General features: G+C 38.8%; 1 protein-coding gene and 1 pseudogene across 8 annotated transcripts in view; one reads left to right on the forward strand and one right to left on the reverse strand.

Annotated features, from left to right (window-relative positions):
• PARD3 (par-3 family cell polarity regulator) overlaps positions 1–20,154 on the forward strand; it is an 823,714-nt gene that overhangs the window by 330,171 nt on the left and 473,389 nt on the right. The window lies entirely within an intron of this gene.
• LOC118639247 lies at positions 4,875–5,524 on the reverse strand (annotated as a pseudogene).

Consider the following 20,154-nt stretch of genomic DNA (forward strand, 5'->3'; position numbering starts at 1 on the left):
ATGAGATGTTTAGGATCCTGACACATAAGCACTAGATTAACAGAAGGCTGTAGAATGGTGATAATGATAATGTTTCTTGAGTGCAGGACCACTTTTTATTGATGTTTGAAAGGGTCGAGAAATTACAGAACTAGAATAACTAGGAGATGTATTCTTGAATTAGACCTACTGTCCATCTTAGATAGGTGGGATGTAGTCAAATGGATCCATTTTTCTCTTAACCTTACAATTCTATAATATACATTTAACTGTTTCCATTTCTTTTTTTCAGATAGAGTGGGGGTGGGGTGGGGTGGAAGAAACAGAAACATCGACATGAGAGAGACACATCGATTGGTTGCCTCCCATACAGCACCAACTGGGGCTGGGGATTGAACCTGAAACTGAGGTATAAGTCCTTTACTGGGAATCAAACACATGACCCTTTGGTCCTTGGGCCAATATTCCAACTGTTGAGCCAAACCGGCCAGGACTATCTCCATTTTTAATGTTCACAAATCCAGACTTAGAGTAACCTAATGTGTTTAGGACATACATTTCCTGTGCAAATCATTGAGTCCAAGTCTAGTGATTTTTTTTCTTTTTTCATTCTTAAGGTCTTTCTAACAGAGGTCAGACATTTTGGGGAACCTTACCTTACAGTGGTGGCTGGATTCCTTTTAAACCCAAAATGCTGGTATTGTTTGCTCTGGAAAATCCAGACTACAGATTCAAGATTCTTTTGGAAGTGGCATGTACCTTATTGATAGTAAAATTTCTAGAAATAATATTGCTATAAATTTTTTGAGGAATGAAGTATTTACTGCATTGGTTTTTTACTGTCTTTTAATATTTTAAAACTTTTCTAAGCTATATTAATGTTCCATTTATCCATTATATTACTTTGTTATATATGTTAATTTATCCATTATGGGCTAAATTTTTCTGAAATGGTGCTATTTAACTAGTTGGTAAGATTTACTAGCTTCCTAATTTTTAGAACATAAAAAGATATCAATTGTTATTATAGAAAGATTGTTACAAAGTAAGTACCCCTCCCCTTTCTTCATCTCTTAATATTTTTTCTTACCTAAGAATATGCAGATTGACTTTTATCTTGCTAGGATACCCAAGATCTTTGGTTTATAGATCTGTCTTCTTAACATTAACTGGTATTAGAATATTATTTTTTGGATTTGATTTAAATATATGTTGAATAAAGAAATAATATTACTATTGTATTTCCTTTTAACTTGTGAAATGGAGCATGGCAAACAAATGGTGTTCTCAATATTTCAAATAATTACTTTCTTACTGTGCAAATTCTTTTCAGCATATAAACTCATCCAGTTATGTTGTAGATGCAATTTGATTATTACATGTTGACAAGGCCATACATATATTAATTGGATTAAGAATAGGGTGCAAAATTGCTATAATTATTGTAATTTTCTAGCTAATTGAAGGGTTGGTGGCGAATATTTTATTTCTGCAAAATGAAAAACATTATTTCATCAGAAGTTGTGTTATGTGGGTTCAGACATTTTGTTAAAATCTTTGGTGCTTTTTGCCCACAAAGTATCTCTCTTTTTCTCTCTGTTTTTTTCTGTGAGAGAGAGAGAGAGAGAGAGAGAGTGTGTGTGTGTGTGTGTGTGTATGAGTATCAGTACACTTCTGAATGTCAGTGCTCATTGTCAAGGATCAGTGGAAGCAGGCAAAGGCAGGCAGCAGAGAAGTATTCTCAGCTACCTCTTTGTCCTGGTTGACACCTTTCCTCTATTGTTTATTTATAAATTGTAGTGTTCTCATTTCACAACTGTAATGCAGGTTGGATGGGTCACCAGTTGGAAAAGTAATCCTCTAGCCCTGGCCGGTTTGGCTCAGCGGTTAGAGCGTCGGCCTGTGGTACGGAGAGACCCGGGTTCGGTTCCCGCTAAGGGCGCGTACCTCGGTTGCAGTTGGTCTCCGGCCCTGGTTGGTCGTGCAGGTGGCAGCCACTCGATGTGTTCCTTTCGCATCTATGTTTCTCTTTCTCTCTGTTCCTCTCTCTCACTCCCACTCTACCTGAACAAAAAATAGAAAAATGTCCTAAGGTGAGGATAAAGAAAAAAAAGAGTAATCCTCTTCTCTGTTCTCTTGTCACCCATGCTTTACTTAGAAATATTAAAATGAACATTTAAAATTAAATTAAGTGAATTTTATTGCTCAGCTAACTTAGTATTATAATGTGGAGCTTATTTTACATATTCTCTTTCTTGTATTTTTTCCTTTATTTAAGCTAAGGTAGCTTTCAAAGCTGGAAGCCGAATTGACATTTAAAAAAAAAAATAATAGTCCATACATAGGTGAGTGTGTTTTGAAGATTGCAGATGGATGGGGACTGTGCTCCTAAGGGGATATTGGAATCTCACGAAAGAAAATGGTAAAAGCAGACTGATATTTACTCCCTGCTGAAACATGAACTGGAGGCACAGGTGAAGATTGCCAAACCTAATGAGCAGTTTGGCAGATAAGACAGGCTGTCTGGTGAGAGCAGTTCAGCAGCAGGCACTCTGTCTACAAATTAAGTTGTTTGTTCCAGAGGACCATATTTAAATACCATAAATAAAATCTTTTTCATTGATATTCGGTATCACAGAGAAGCGTAATTTATCATTCAGTTTTCCAATTAAATAACAACAATAAACATATTTTGACTTTGCTTTTACAATTTAAAAATAACTTGCTTTTCCACATGTTTCAGCCATAAAAAATTCACAAAATACTTTCCCTCATTTAGAATACAAGTAATGTTAGGTTTTTAAACACACCAATAAAATGTGAGTGGTCACTTGCTTCATTAGGCTGATCATTCATTTGTGGTCTTTTTTAAAAAAAAAAAAAAAAAAAAAGATTTTAGAAAGAGAGGAAGGGAGAGGGAGAGAGATATGGAAACATCGATGAGAGAGAACATTGATTGGCTGCCTTCTGCATGCCCCCAATTGGGGATCAGGCCCACAACCTGAGCATTGTGCCCTGACCGGGAATTGAACCAACCACCTCTTGGTACATGTGTCAGTGCTCAACCAGTGACCCACACCAGCTGGGCTCATATGTGGGCTTTAGGTTGGAACATTCTGAAGTAACATTATAGTCATTATAATGTACTGTGTCATTTATATTTACTTTACCCTAGAATCCTTTCCTTCATTGAACATGTGAAAATTTTGACATGTGCATGGCTTGTCCTCACTGAAGCTTTTAGTATATATGTATTTTTTTGATTGATTTCTTAGAGAGAGAGGAAGGGAGAGGGAGAGAAAGAAACATCAATGAGAGAAAACATCAATTGGCTGCCTCCTGCATGCCCCCACTGTGGATTGGGCCCACAACCTGGGCATATGCCCTGACCAGGGTTCAAACTGGCGACCTCTTGGTGCATGGGTCGACGCTCAACCACTGAGCCACACCAGCCGGGCGCCGGTACATTATTTAATTATATCTATGTGAAACACTTAATTTTAAAAAATCTTCACATATATGTATTTAATATTTTACACTGAATGGTGACTGTCAGTCCATTGGGTAGAAGAGTATTATTATTTTTTTAAAATTATCTGCCCCTGCGTGGCTAGTGTGTCTCAGTGGATTGTGCATTGTCCTATGGACTGAGAGGTCCTGGTTCGTCTGGCCAGGGCATATGCCCGGGTTGCAGGCTTGATCCCTAAGTAGGGGGCATCCAAAAGGCAGCCAATTGATAGAACCTCTCTCACATCGATGTGTCTATCTCTCTCCCTTTTCTTCTCTCTCTAAAAAACAAAAAATTAATGAAAACATATTAGCCCTGGCCAATGTGGCTCAGCGGTAGAGTATTGGCCCACAGACCGAACAGAATGGGTTTGATTCTGGTCAAGGTCATGTTCCTCAGTTGCAGTCTGATCCCTGGCCCTGGTCAGGGTTGTTCAGGAGGCAGTCAGTCTATGTGTGTCTCTCACGTCAATGTTTCTCTCTCTCTCTCCTCATTCTCTCTCTCTCCCGCCCTCCCTCCCTCCTACTCTATTTGAAGATAAGAATGGAAAAAAGTATTCTTGGGTAAGGATTTAAAAAATACACCATATTTAAAGTTATCTGCCCTATGTAATCAGATGAACTTTGGCCTCTAGTTCGCAGATATCCTTGGACAGTGTATTCATCTGAAAAGGCTTGCCTATAGGGGATTCCTATTGTTGCCTATGCAGAATCTCTCACCCTTGACATGTGGCACTTTAGGGTGGGATGAGTTATAGGTTCTAGTGTAAGTGCCTTTTTTTTTTAAAAACATATACATTTAACTTTATTTATCATTATCGTTTAAAACTTGATTTTATAAAACACAGAAAGACATTAAGAGTTCTATATTACCAGAATTTAAACAGTAGAAATAGGGACAGCTTTGTAAATTATAACATTAAAATCAAATAATTGGAGATCTTTTTCAACATGGAAACTATACAAATGAAATAAACGTCAAAAGAATCTTCCAGGATATTTTGTGACTGGATTATCAGTTACTTTAGGACTAAACAAAGATTCTGAATGTTCAGACTTCTTTTGCTGTTTCACACTGACCTACATTCTGAGCCAAGCTACTTGGTCTGGGTTAGGAGGCACTGAGCTTTCTTTATAGCAAAAGTTTTTCATCTCCAGTTACCACCTCCAAAGGGATTGACTGTGCTTTTGTGACCTGCTGGCTCCTCTGAACAGTGTGCAAACATGACATCAGACCTACGGAAAGCCAAACAGGTGCCAAAACCCGGAACACCATGCACAGCTCAGCCAAGATATTGTCAAGTTCGCCACCTAAAAACTACTCAGTGAGACAGGACATGCACACAGCTGACAGGACACACGTCAGAACCACGACGGCGCTCGGCCCCTCAGTTGTGGACAGGGATCTTGTAGGCCACCATGCTGTTCACTTTGTGGATGGTGGTGGTGAAGGAACGCAGACGGACTTGCTCCGAATTGACAATGAACTGGGGTCCTGACTCTTCCCACTTTTCAGGTACAACCAACTTTGTCAGTGTAGATGAGCAGATCAAATGAACAGGAAACTTCCAACAGGGGCAGAAAGGTCACAGAAGCTGTGATCTGTCTGATCACTGAGCGTATTTCATTTTGGATAGCTTTCTGAGACTTTTCTCTCGGTGTACTGTCATCTTTGGCAGTCTTGTCACACTCGATGTCAAACTGCCATCTCTCGAGGACCTACCTCCCCGTTTTCAATGTTCGTGATGACCACCACCAGTTTCTGCACTGAGCACTTGTACAGCCAATCTTTCAGCTGCTCCACCACATTGCTTAGGTTTTTCATGAGGTCAGGATCCGTGGTTACAAGCAGGGTGAGTCCATACTTCTGCACTCGAGTAAAGGTGTCGGCCGGATAAATGCCCCGCTGATATAAAATGCTATTGATGCCAAATGAGAAGAACTCGGCCATGATGTCGGCGTTCGCGCTCAGGGTGATGCCCTGCACCCGGGCCAGCTGCCTTGCATGGCCAGGCCCACAGCCGGGGCGCGCACCCATCGCACACGGACACCGCACACCAGTCGCAGCAGCTCCCGCCACTCCTTTCAAAAGTAACAAGGCACCATGCTGTCCTCTCTGCGCAGGCGCGCCCTCCGCGCCCCGCCCCCCAGTGCCTTTGAAATTAAACCCAACCCATGTGGAACTGGACCCACCGTGCACAAAGCTCTCTGTATCAGTCAAAATGTGCTCAATTCTTGGGAAAGGCATTTTACAGATTCTCCTCTCCCGCAATGATTTCCCACTGTCCAGTCACTTCTTACCTCCTAACTTCTTTTTTTTTTTTTTTATCCTCACCCGAGGACATTTTTCCATTTTTTGTACAGACAGAGTGGGAGGGAGAGAGGAAGAGAGAGAGAGAGAAACAGCGATGTGAAAGGGACACATTGAGTGGCTGCCACCCGCATGACCAACCAGGGCCGGGGACAAACTGCAACCAAGGTACATGCCCTTAGCGGAACCGAACCCGGGTCTCTCCGGACTGCAGGCGGACGCTCTAACCGCTGAGCCAAACCGGCCAGGGCCCTCCTAACTTCTTTTTGTCCTAGGCTACTATGTTATACTTGACCCTGAGGTCTTGCCTAGAACTCTTGCTTTTGTATGGGAATATGCCTTATTTCTACAATTATATTCTCTATCAACATTTTATAAATGCTGATACTTAATCATGTTTTGTATGGTTTTATTGATTTTTTCTTGAGAGAGGAAAGGAGAGAACTAGAAACACTGGTGTGAGAAACATCATTGGCTGCCTTCTGCACGCCCCCTGCTGGGGATCCAGCCTGCAGCCCCTGCACGTGACCTGACCAGTGATCTAACCAGGACCTCTCAGTCCATGAGGAATGCTCGATCCACTGAGCCACACCGGACAGGCACACTTAATCATTTTTAATGGCAATGTAGCTATGAATTTATTAATAAAGGTACAATTGGAATCAAAGTCAGAAAGCCTATTTCCAAATTATTACATAGAAAAAATAATATTGTGAAAATGCTTTTGTAGACAAGAGTAAATTGTAAACAGATTTCATTTTCCTCTTCCAATCAAACCGAGTATTTGGTCTTTTATTCTATTAGTGCAAATCACAGAGAGACACATATTATGGATTATTTTGTCACCATGAAAGCCTGGCAGAGAAAATCTTTTCTTCTTGCTGCACTTGTTATAGATCTCTTGTTTACTTCTTGAGACTGTTATCCGAGAAAGGCATTGAAGGTCTTTCTCTATTTTGAAAGTGGGGTTCTTGGGGCACCACCGGAATAAGAATTTCTGGAGGCCCTCATGGGAGGATAAGATGTAGTAGAAAGCATAATTTGCATGGAATTATATCCTTGGGTTTGCAAAGTCCTGTTTCCCTTAATCCAGTCCTGGAAGATGGGCAGTTGGAGATTCAGCAGCGCTGGAAGCAAAGCCAGAGTCCAGAGTTTCCATTCTGTGGTGAAGTTGAATCTGGAGTAGCATCAGACTAGCTACAGTCTATTAGTTTGTTGTATGTGGGGTCCATATTGGCTCTGGGCAAATGCAGGACAGCCAGGAGAGTGCACCCCTTGCAACAAGAGGGTACCTCTTGCAAAAAGAGGCAAGAGAGAGAACTTCTTTATTTAGGAGTTTAAATATTTTAAATCTTCCTGGGCTTGTAGTGGCCATGCCTGGTCTGGCTAATGACCTGTTCCCAGGTGTTACTGACAGGCAAGTATCTTTCCTGTGTCACCCAGACTTTACTGCGCATGTCTTTCTGTCCAGTCCCTAGGGAGTGTTAAACCACAGCTTCCTGGCAAAGCTGCATAAATGGCATGTCTATAAAGTTCGGCCTTCCCTTTGCTATTTTCCAGTATTCATAGCCAGTTAATTTCAACGGTATTAAGGCTGTGTTTGCTTATTTATATTTTCATTACTTTTAATGCCAGAAATGGCTTTGTATTCCCAGTTCTGTTTCTTCCTTTTGGGCAACAGGACCCAGTTAGTCATATCTCAGAATCATTGTGTCAATTGCAAGTGGGGAACAACCTAGAGGAAGCTACACAAAAGGCACAAGGTATTTGGTAATCTTGAATCTGATATTTTATCCCCTTCTGGAACTGACAACTAATGTCTCCCTGGAACTGACCACTAGTAGTCTCCATGAGGCCACATTTTAAAGAAAAGTAACAAGTTTAAATCAGTATATTAATTCATTATGTTATTTTTATTTACTAAATTATTTATATTGACTTATAAATTCATTTATTAATTATTAGTTATCAGTTTCTTGCCCTACATATCAGAAAATAGTTCTTCTTAATAAAGAATCTGGGCCCTACAAGTGTGTTCACATAGTGTGCCTTGTGAGTGTGTAAGTGCACTTGAGTGTAGGCATGCTTGAGGGACACATTTGAAACAGAGATCTATTTTCACAAAGAGATCTTTTTTTTTTTTTTTTTTATCCTCACCTGAGGACATTTTTCCATTTTTTGTTCAGGTAGAGTGGGAGGGAGAGAGAGGAAGCGAGCGAGAGAGAGAGAAACATCGACGTGAAAGGGACACATCGAGTGGCTGCCACCCGCACGACCAACCAGGGCCGGGGACAAATTGTAACCGAGGTACGTGCCCTTAGCGGGAACCGAACCCGGGTCTCTCTGGACTGCAGGCCGACACTCTAACCACTGAGCCAAACCGGCCAGGGCAAGAGATCTTTTTTGGCATCTCTTTCTATGTCTTAGATTTGGTGGTTCCATTTCCTCACCTACTGTTTCTCCCTCTTGGTCTCATAAATTCAAATCATTGACTTAAGCTAGCTTATTGTTCAGTACTGTCACACACTGCATTCTCCAGGTGGAATGCCTTTCTGTCTGCATTAGCATTACAACTGTTGAACGTTTTAAAAGTTGAAGAAAGTTTTCTGCACCCTAGGGATTAAAAAACCATGATCTGTTATTTTTTAACTCATGTACAGAGTCAAGAGTGAATACTTCCATCACAACAGCTTGTTGCCTGTGGAGCATTTGTTTTTCTAGCACATTATAGAAGCATCTTTTTCTTGTCTTTAGAATGGTATCCTAGTACAAATATATGTTTGTGTGTATATAATAAGTACATACACATAGCTGATATATAGTGAGGCTGTGTATGGAAGGAGTAGGAATTGCATGTAATTTCAGAAAAATAAAATCATTTTATAATGATGACTCCCATGTTTAAAGATGAAAAATTACAACCGGACCAGTCTAGGAAGCCTCAGACCAACACTAATATGAAAAAAAAAAACCCACAAAAAACCAAAGGGCATTTCAGAGCACTGCTAGGGTACTGAAGCTAACATGATATTTAGTTAAAATGTGAGCTTGTGCCATGGCTATTCATTGGATAATTTGTTATTCATTCATTTATTTATTTTTAAACTTAGCTTTATTGTTAAATGTATTACAGATGCTCTATTCCTTTTTCCTCCATTGACCCTCCCCCCCTTCTCTCGGCTCCTTCCCCTTCTCCTGCCTTCCTCACACTATTGTCCCTGACCATTGGTTATGCATATATGCATATAAATTCTTTGGTTTATCTCTTCCTGCCACAACTCCCCACTTCCCTTTGAGGTTCATTAGTCTAACACTCAGTTTGTACTTCTTAATCCCTTTACCTTTTCCACCCATCTCCCCAATTTCCTCCCATATAGCAACCAAAAAAAGTTCTCTATGAGACTGTATCTGTTCTGCTTATTCATTTTGCTTGTAGATTCTGCTGTTGATAGATATGTATTTATTGCCATTTTATTGTTCATATTTTCTTCTTTAAGAAGAACCTTCAACATTTCATACAGTATGGGTTTGGTTGTGATGAACTCCTTTAGCTTTTTCTTGTTTGGGAAACTCTTTTTATGTCCACCTTTGTAGGTAAGTAACTGCTTTTCTCTTGCTGCTGTTGGGTGTTTTCTTCCCTGATCAGGTGACTGGGTATGACACTGAGCCAACATTTATGAGATGGTCATTTTGATTTAAGTGCTTTGGTAGGGAATATAATGAACAGTGGCATAAACCACTTAATTTTAGGTATTTCTCTGAGACTTTTTATTTAGGCAAGCAAAATGGAGTACTATTTGTAAAATAAAACTCTAGCCTTATTATATAATTCTGTGTGCTTTATAAAAATGTGGTAACCAATTTGATGGATATTTCTCTTTTACATAATTAAAATAATTTTCATAATACTTAATAACTTTTATGCTTATAAACCTATATTTTATATTATACAATTACATACAATTGTAAATACTAAAACATGGATGGTTTTATTTTTCCCATGTGTTCTCTCTTACTGGTCTTCTCTACCTTTCTTCATGATTTATTTTGGTTTTTAAACTTTACAACTTAGTATAGATGTTTACCTATGTTCTAGCCATTTCAGTAAAGGATCTGACAATGACTTCTAGGATGATTACATACAATGATGGAAAGTGTAAATATTGGGTATGATTTTCAGTCTTAAACTTCTATATCAGTTTCCATTGTTGAACTATTTTATAAGTTTCTAAAAATTCTGCTTTCAACAGAGGCTTTAAAGTGACTGAAGGCTAGTTCTGGTGAGTCTTCATGAACACATTCACCTAAAGACCTTTTTTTTATTATTATTTCACCTTGTTTTCTTCTTTTGATTGTAAAGAAATGGATTCTTGGGCATTTGTCAGTCTTTTAAAGAATAAAGTTTTCTTAAATATTCCTTTTTTTCCCAATTTTTATTAATTTAATTGTTACAGATGTTTCTCCTTTTTTCCCTCTAGACACCCTCCTCGCTATTCCCCCCCCCCCCCCCCGCCCAGCATTGTCTATGTCCATTGGTCTTTGGTTTATCTCATCCATCCCTCCCGACCCCCTACCCTGAGGTCTGTCGGTCTGAAATGTACTCCTTTTTATGTCTCTGTGTCTATTTTGTTCATCAGCTTATTTTGTTCATTATATTCCACAAATAAGTGAGATCATGTGGTATTTGTCTTTCTCTGATTGGCTTATTTTGCTTAGCATAATACTCTCCAGGTCCCTCCATGTCATCTCAAAGGATAAGATGACAGCTACATAGTATTCCATTGTGTATATGTACCACAAGTTTTTATCCACTCATCTACTGATGGACACTTGGGCTGTTTCCAGATCTTAGCTATTGTAAATAGTGCTGCTATGAACATAGGGGTAGATATATTCTTTCTGATTGATGTTTCAGGCTTTTTTAGAGTATATTCCTAGAAGTGGGATCACTGAGTCAATTCTTAATTTTTTGAGGAAACACCATATTGATTTCCATAGTGGCTGCACCAGTCTGCATTCCTATCATCAGTGTACTAGAGTCCACTTTTCTTCACACCCTCGCCAGCACTTGTTTGACCATTTGTTGATGGCAGCCATTCTGGCAGGTGTGACATGATACTTCATAGTCATTTTAGTTTGCATCTTTCTGATGATTAGTGATACTGAGCATTTTTTCTTATGTCTCTTGACCATTTGTATGTCCTGTTTGGAGAGGTATCTATTTAGGTCCATGGCCCATTTTTTAATTGGATTCTTTGTCTTCCTTTATTTAAGTTGTATGAGTACTCTATATATGTTGGAAATTAACCCCTTATCTGATATATTGTTGGCAGTTATGTTCTCCCATATAGTGGGTTCCCTTTCCATTTTGATGCTTGTTTCTTTTGCTGTGCAAAAGCTTTTGAGTTTGATGTAGTCCCATGTGTTCATTTTTTCCTTTGATTCTCTTGCCTTAAGCGTTGTATCAGTGAAAATTCTGCTGCTTATGATGTCTGGAATTTTGTTGCCTACATTTACTTCTAGGTTTTTTATGGATTCACAAGTCACATTTAAGTCTTTGATTTCTAATAGGTATTACTGTTTTTTCCTTTTAGAAATTCAGGCTCAAAGAGTGTGGTTTGTCAAATTATTGTTTAATTCCTCATAAAGGTCTCCATTTAGGTCTTGATAATTTTTACCTTTAATTTGCTTTAGAGCATATGAAATTTTTTTGAAATTTGAAGTTACAAAGGTATGCAAGATTTGATGTTACTTATTTTTCCTCATCAGGAAAGACCAGTGTTAAGTACCAGGGCTGTTGTGATAGGTGTGCTGCAGAACTGGAAGACTGTGTCTTTAAATAAATAAGTTCCAGTTAATTTCTTCAACATATGCTTTGGAACACTATTAAGTTCCAGTCCTGTTGGTTAGAACACATCACTTATATATATTCTGTTAATTTTGATACTTTAAACTTATTATCCCTTGTGCAAATATTTGATTGACTCCGTATAGACCCAATAATGTAATATTTGGCATAGATTATCTAGTAGACATGGGTATATGTTGATCTCTAAAATAACAATTAAAAATAATAGTTAGGAAATAAAATTACAGAATTATGAAAAAGGAAAATGTAAGTTGGAGTTTAAAACTAAGAAAAAGAAAAAAAAATATTGTCTATATTTAATCTGTGTCTATATCATCTATCACATAGTGCTCAAGTCCACAAAGCTTTGGGTTTGCTTCCTGGCAGCTAATGTGGAAAGGAAAACAAGATCAATCTTTTAACATTTCCTTGTTTATCAAACTTCTTGACCAAACACAATCTTTGTCAGTCTCCTGGCAACCATACACATAATTTCAGTCCATCACCTGTGAAGGTCTTTTAGAATTTATTCATTTTCCTTTTAATGTCCATATGCTTCCATTTCTTTGAGCTGATCTTATTTCATGTACGAAAGAGCTTATTTCTGTGAAAGTTTATTGTCATCCAGTGTTTTGAATAATAAATATTAAGAGAATCTGGAGAGTAATATACAAAGCAAAAAGAAAAGCAAATAAAAGGATTTGAAATTAATGTGCAAGAAGGTACTCCCTAACAGATAAGCTGCTATATTATGGAATTTAGTCTTTCTGTTATAACTTGCTAGTCATGCATTATAATAGCTGTTATATAAGAACTATGTATAAAAAAAGAGGTAAACATGCCAGTGCAGCCAGATTCCTAAGGTAGCACCAGTGGAGTACTTAATTCATGAAAGGAACATGGATCTGGTGAAGTCCAATGGCAGGTTATTGGCTCTGGTGAATGAATTAAAATACATTAATCTTGCCTTGTGGAATAGACAAGATAGGAGAAAAATGGTGAACATATTCTTTCGTGGAAGCCCTATTTTGCTCTTGCTCTTCATCCCTCAATTTACCAGTCACTGAGAGGTAAATTATCAGAAAAGCACTATAGTGCTATTTGTCTGCAGCTACTAAATTGCTAGTTTTGTCTGAATTACTTAATCAATTCACCTAAGTTCACAAATTGATGAAGCATTTAGCTGAAAACACTTTTGGTGAAAATATGTAGACTGTTTTGAAAGATTTCACAAGACTGCAATGATACATTTTATGAAAGTATAGATTAGGGGCATCCAGCACATTTCTGTTAATCCAAGTAAATGTTCCTGACATACATTTAAGAACAAATGCCATCATGGTTACAAAGGTTGATGTAAAGTGTAGACATTTTAATAGCCGTGTAGTAGGACATTTCCAATAATATTTTCTAAATGTTAACTGTCAAAGTATAGATCTTATAAAGAAAAAGTTTTAAAATGGTTTAGAATGCAGAATTTATTTTGTAAGCAATGTTTCTAGACAAAACAGCCCTTCTATATTTATTTCTAAAAACCAATAGCTGTTAGTGAGAAAGCTCTTCAAGATCCAATCCAAGCTTTTCTTGTTACAGATGAGGAAACTGAAGCCACATAAGAATGTATACAGCCCAGTGCTGTTTTCAACTGTGCTTTCAAATGTGTGGTTTACTGTTGAAATTAAGACCTTAAGCACATATTAGTTTGTCTCTATAACAGAGAATGACTCACTTCTTTTGTATATTGAATCAGTGCATGGCCATATTTGCAGAGAAAACTAAGGAGGCATATTAGAAATCTGTACTAATGTATATAAATTTTTAAAAATCATACAAGATTGCTTAGAGACAAGGAAGGGAATCTAACTTTTGTGTTTTTCTTTTTTTTTTTATCCTCACCTGAGGACATTTTTGCATTTATCTTCAGATAGAGTGGGGCAGAGAGAGGGAAGAAGAGAGAGAAAGAAACATCGATGTGAGAAAGAAACATCGAATGGCTGCCACCCACACGACCCCACCAGGGCCGGGGACAAACTGCAACCAATATGTGCCCCTAGTGGGAACTGGACCTGGGACTCTCCCATCCGCAGGGCGATGCTCTAACTGCTGAGGGCTAATTTTTGTGTTTTTCTATACCTTGTTTGCTGCAATGAAAATGGCATTTTGCTTTGAATCATTTTCAGTGAAATAATTTTCAATATTGTTGTCTTTGTGACATTTTGACAATTAAAATGTATTTTTCAAGCCTACTGGAAATACTGCTTATTTTTGTTTTTAAATTTTTTTCCACTAGCTGTGCTTGTTGCCTAGGATACCACTATTGGGTTGATTTGTGTTTGCTTGGTTGTTGGGCTCTCCGAGTTATGGGTACAGTTTTTGGTTTTTTAGTTGTAAAAATGCTTCTTAAATATTAGAAATGTTTAATTTATATTAAAGGGCTTTATGTCCTCAAAAAGTAGCCAAGCTGTTGTTTGATTTTCTTTTTAAATAATAGAGGATTTCCCTCGATTATTATTGGAGTTTTTTGCTTTAAATGCAAATTTACATTAGAATTGGAATTGTCACACTGGGTTAGTTCAAAATATAGAACTTTAATTAAAAATTCTTAATGTAAAATTTGTTTACTGCTTTGGGAAGTTGTGGACACATGTGGATCCCTAGATATGCAAATGTTTATAACATTATAATGTTACGTAAAACATCTAGTGAAATCTTAGAAAATGCAGGTTGTTTGCCCAATATTTGATAAGCTGAAAAACTATTCTTTGGCATAACATTTTTAAAAGATAAATATCACATGATCTCACTTATTTCTGGAATATAATAAACAAGGTAATGAACAAAATACACCCAGAGACACAGAAGTAGGGTTCAGACTGACAAACTTCAGAGGAGGGGGCAGGAGATGGGGAAGAGATAAACCAAAGAACTTATGCATATACGCATAACCAATGGACATAGACAACAATGCGGGGGGTGGGGATGGGGGGAGGCAGGAATAAGGTGTCAATAGGGAAAAAAGGAGAAACATCTGTAACAAAAATTAATTAATTAAATAAATACATCATCGTTTCAATGAAAGCAGAAGTGCCTCAGATTTTATTTTTTTCTTAGGGATTAAAAGTTAATAAAGCGAAACTATAATATTAATGAACATTTATTTATATTTTTGTTTAGCCAAATTCAGCATTCTACAGAATTGTTTAATGCAATAAATATTTCAGAGATATGTGTTTGCACACTATGGTAGCCACTAACCTCATGTTGCTGCTGAGTTCTTGAAATGAGGCAGGGGTGACTGAGGAATTGAATTTAAATAGATGGCATGTTTAATGGCTAGTGTACTGTAGAGTACAAATAGGGCCCTTGCTACTCCAAAGCATTGCCTGTGGACTTGTTAGAATGCAGAATCTCAGGCCAACATCGAATCAGAACCTGCATTTTAAAAGGATGTCTTAGGATTGATAAGCAGTGCTCTCCAGTCTAGAGATTGATTCTCAATCTTGACTGCACATTTAAATCACTTGGATAGCTTTTAAAAATAATGCCTGAGCCTCTCATCTTTGACTCATTTTTCAATATTTCTGGGTGTGGGTCCAGGAACTAGCATTTTACAAAATAGTATTTTTAATAACCAGTGAAGATTTAGAACCACTGATGTCACTCAGAGTGTAGTCACAAGTTCACGGTGGATATGGGAAGATCTTAAGTATTGATCTGAGTTTCTGACCTTGTTAATGCCAAATGTGGGAGGGGTGTTAGTGAGAGAAAGAGAGTTAGCCCTTATTTAGTACTTAGTATATGCCAAGTATCATATCCTAAATTGACTATTTGATTAAAAAGTCTTTTAGTGAAAATATATCTTATTTCACAAGATTAAAGTGTCATATTGTGTGAAAATATAGACTGAACCCTATATTCAACACATTTTGTTAACCAAAATAAAAGTTCCCTATGTGGAAAAGGAGTATGAAGCATTTAGTTTCTCACACACACACTTCATGAGGTCCCTTTCCCCTGCAATGTGACACTTCCCACTCCTTTCCCCAGAATCCCTAATAATAAAATAAATTATACATCCAAATTACAACTAAACTACAGAACAATTATCATTCAGAACCACCTGAAATCTAGCTGAACGGAAGTCCTACACCTAGGGATTTAAAGAATAAGCCTCATTGAGATATGTAGGGGGTGTGGAAACACAGAACGGGCAGGTTCCATACCCACATGTGGCAGATAAAAATAGGGAGGAATATCTTGGCTGCAGAGGTACCCCCTGAGGAGTGAGGGGTCCCAGCCTCACACCAGGTCTCTCAGCCCAGGGTTCCAGAGCTGGCTGTAAAAACCAGTGGGGATGTGGCTGAGACAAGTGGATGTTGAAGTTCCAGGCAGTTCCTCATAAAGGGCCCACACATAGACTTACTCTTAATTACTCCCTATGAGCTCCTTTGCTGGGGTAGCAGCTTAGAAGGAACCAGGGACATACAGGGAATAACTGAATTGTCTGGTATCAGGGCAAGAACTAGGGGAGTGGGAGCAGGGGGCAGCTTTTTACCAGATAAAAGTTCTGGCAGAGGCCATTGTTCCTTTTCTGAGACCACCCCACTGAGCTGGGAGGCAGGAGCCATATCTGAGTCTCCATCCACCTGGCTTACACTGCGATGCCCTGTTGATTCCCTGAGACCCTGCCCGACCCAATTTCCAGAGTCATCTAAGCTGTTTCCAGTGGCTTTTCCATACAAATATCCTCTTCTGACTCAGGCTTCAGACTTTCCTAAAAGCTCAAGCAAGTGCATCTGGCTTCTATTTGTATCCTATATCTTGCTAAGTGTCCCCAGGCATGGCATTAGTGGCAGCCAGCCTTGCTTTGCAACTTGGCCTTTCCTGGGTACCTCCAAGTCCAGCACAAATAGCACACATCCTCAGATTGCTTTGTAGCTTTTTCCATGTGTCCCTAGGCAGGGCACAGGTAGTGGCTGACCTTGCATCTCCTGGGAGGCCCCAGAGACATTACACCCCATGGACAGCTTCAGACCATGTCAGATTACAACTCTACCATGCACCTCCATGAGCAACACACTGAAGGATGGACTCTGTGAGCAGCACACTGAAGGATGGACTCTGTGAGCAGCAAAGCCCCACTGAAGCAAATCCTGCTCTGTAGAGTCAGCCCCTGCACAGCAGCAGCTTCTCCACTATAATCTTAGCCTGTCCGTGCAACCTATCAGCCTGGGGGTCAGTCCTTCCCAGTGATGCCAACAACAGCAATCAAAGGCTCAACTAAAAGAGAACATTATACACAGCCTACATAGGGGTGCACCTGGAGCGCCCAGCCCCGGTGACTGGGGAGGCTGGGCCACTGGACATTACAGGACACTACCTACAGAATCTCAAACTACCAAGTCTGAGAGACATAGCAGCTCTACCTAACACACAGAAAGAAACACAGTGAGGCAGCCAATATGAAGAGACAAAGAAAATGTGTCCCAAATGAGAGAACAGAGCAAAACTCCATGAAAAGAACCAAATGAAACAGAGATAAGCAATCTGGCAGATGCAGTGTTCAAAACACTGGTTATAATGCTCAAGCCCTGGCCAGTTTGGCTCAGCGGTTAGAGTGTCAGCCTGCAGTCCAGAGAGACCCGGGTTTGGTTCCCGCTAGGGGCATGTACCTCAGTTGCAGTTTGTCCCAGGCCCTGGTTGGGCCATGAGGGGGGCAGCCACTCAATGTGTCCCTTTCATGTCGATGTTTCTCTCTCTCTCTCTTCCTCTCTCTCCCTCCTGCTCTGTCTGAACAAAAAAATGGAAAAATGTCCTCTGATGAGGATTAAAAAAAAAAAAAAAGAATTCTCAAAAAACTTAGAGACAATGTCAACACATTAAAAAAAAAAAAAAAAAAAAGACACAAAACCATAACAAAGAATTAGTCAGAAATTAAGGATACACTAATTGAAATGAAGATAATTTACAGGGACTAAACAGTGGAGCAGATTGATGCTGAAAATGAAGTCAGCAATTTGAAATATAAAGAAGCAAAAAAATCCCAGTCCGAACACAAAAGAACATAGAAGCTAAGTATTGGAAGTCTTAGCCACAGCAATTAGACATGAAGAAAAAATAAAAGGGATCCAAATTGGAAAGGAGGAAGTGAAACTGTCATTATTTGCAGATGACATGATATTATACATAGAAAATTCTAAAGACTCCATCAGAAATCTACTACAGTTAATAATGACTTTGGCAAAGTAGCAGGATACAAAATTAATGTCATAAAATCAACGGGCATTCTTATACACCAATGATGAACTCACAGAAAGAGAAACTGAAAACCAATCTCATTTACCATTGCATGAAAAGAATTAAGATACCTAGGAATAAATTTAACCAAAGAAGTAAAGGATCTCTTCACAGAAAACTACAAGTCATTGTAAAAAAATAGAGGAAGTTATAAAAAAGCGGAAGTACATACCTTGTTCATGGATTGGAAGGATTAACATCATTGAAATGTCTATACTACCCAAAGCAATCTATAGATTCAATGCAATCCTCATGAAAAGACTAACGACATATTTCACAGAACTAGAACAAATACTTCAAAAGTTAATATGGAACCAAAAAAGACCCCGAATAGCCACAGCAGTCTTGGAAAATAAAAGAACAAATTAGGAGGGATCACATTACCAGATATAAGGTTATACCACAAAGCCACTGTAATCAAAACAGCCTGTTACTTATGCAAGATCAGACAAATAGACCAATGGAACAGATCAAAGAACCCAGAAATCGACCTAAGACAATATGTCCAATTAATATTTGACAGAGGTGAGAAGAACATAGAGTAGAGTCAAAACAGTCTCTTCAATAAATGGTGTTAGGAAAATTGGACAGCTACTTGCAAAAAAATGATGCTAGACCACCAACTTACACCATACACAAGAATAAACTCAAAATTGATAAAAGACTTAAATGTAACTTATGAAGCCATAAAAATCCTAGAGGAAAATGTAGGCAACAAAATTTCAGACATCATATGCAGCAGAATTTTCAAAGATCCCACACCTAAAGCAAGAGAAACAAAGGAAAAAATGAACACATGAGACTACATCAAACTAAAATATTTAAATAAAAGAAATGAAGGTAGAATAATAAGCCTCTAGGACAATGCCAAACATACCAACATTCACCTCATAGTGGTAATTAAAAATCTATTTGAAAAAAGTAATGACAGGAATCCAAAATGGTGGCAGAGGGAATAGAAGCTATACAGACCATCTCCCAGGACCAAACTAGAATTACAATGACTCGATCCTGGTAGGCTTGCAGAGGTTTAAAGGGGGGCTGGGAGCCCATGGACAGCAGCAGTCTTAGCTGTGAGCAGCATCCTCGAGGTTAAACTCCCAAGCGGTTCTACAGCACAGAGCTGGGACAGAGCACTAAAATAGCCACCTACTCACATTGGGCTCTAGTAGAAGGAGGGCGGACTGGACTGGACCTGTGTGAGGACACTCAGGATTTGGAAGGCCCTCAGAGCTTTTGCTGAGTTGTGGCCCTGTTAGGACGGTGACCATCATACTCCTTCCCAGGGCTTTGGGGAGAGGCAGTGGCCCCTCCCTCGGGGATTGAACCCCACCCAGGTGGGCCATTGAAGTGCAAATTGAGGCTCATTTACAACCAGCATCTTCCACACACTTGGGAAATCCCCTTAAGCTGACTACTGAGGGAGTTTTCATTCCACTGAGAACCCAAGGCTCTTCAAGTAGCCTCAATTAATAGCATCCAGGAAACAAGCTAGAGGATAACTGAACTGTTCCTGGGCTTGCACCTCTACCCAGGAAAGTAAGACTTGACAGTGGTGTTTAATGTGGGTCATGCCACAGTCATCCAAACCCAGTAGAGGGAGCTACAAAGAACAGAACACCAACACCTACAGAAAAAAATTTGCAGGCTCCAAAATCCAATGAGATAGCCAAAATGGTGAAACAAAGAAACGAATCCCAAATGAAAGAACAAGAGAACTCTACCGAAGATGACATAAATTAAATGCAGTTAAGTAAGTTAACAGACGTTAGAATTCAGAGCCATGATCTTGAGGAAGCTCAACAGCATGTGTAAGGACATCAAAATTATGAGTAAAGACATAGAAACATTGAAAATCAACCCATTGGAAATGAAAAGCCACCAAGAAGAAGTGAAGAATGATAAAGCAGAAATAACACATTTGAAGGACTAACCAGTAGAGTAGAGGAAGCTGAGGACTGGATCAGTGAATTAGAAGATAGGGTAGGGACAAATCAACTCATCAGGAAACCAAAGGGAAAAAACCAATTAGAAATGTAATAATATTTGCGTCATAGGAGTCCCGAAAGAAGAAAATGTGCAAGGGTTAGAAAATATATTTGAAGAAATATCCTAATTTGGTGAAGGAAGAAGGCATTAAGTAAGAAGAACCCAAACAAGCCCACACCAAGACACATTGTAACTAAAATGTTAAAAATTAAAGACAAAGAGA

The sequence above is a fragment of the Molossus molossus genome, unplaced genomic scaffold (assembly GCF_014108415.1).
Source record: "Molossus molossus isolate mMolMol1 unplaced genomic scaffold, mMolMol1.p scaffold_m16_p_1, whole genome shotgun sequence".
NCBI classification, from domain to species: Eukaryota; Metazoa; Chordata; class Mammalia; order Chiroptera; family Molossidae; genus Molossus; species Molossus molossus.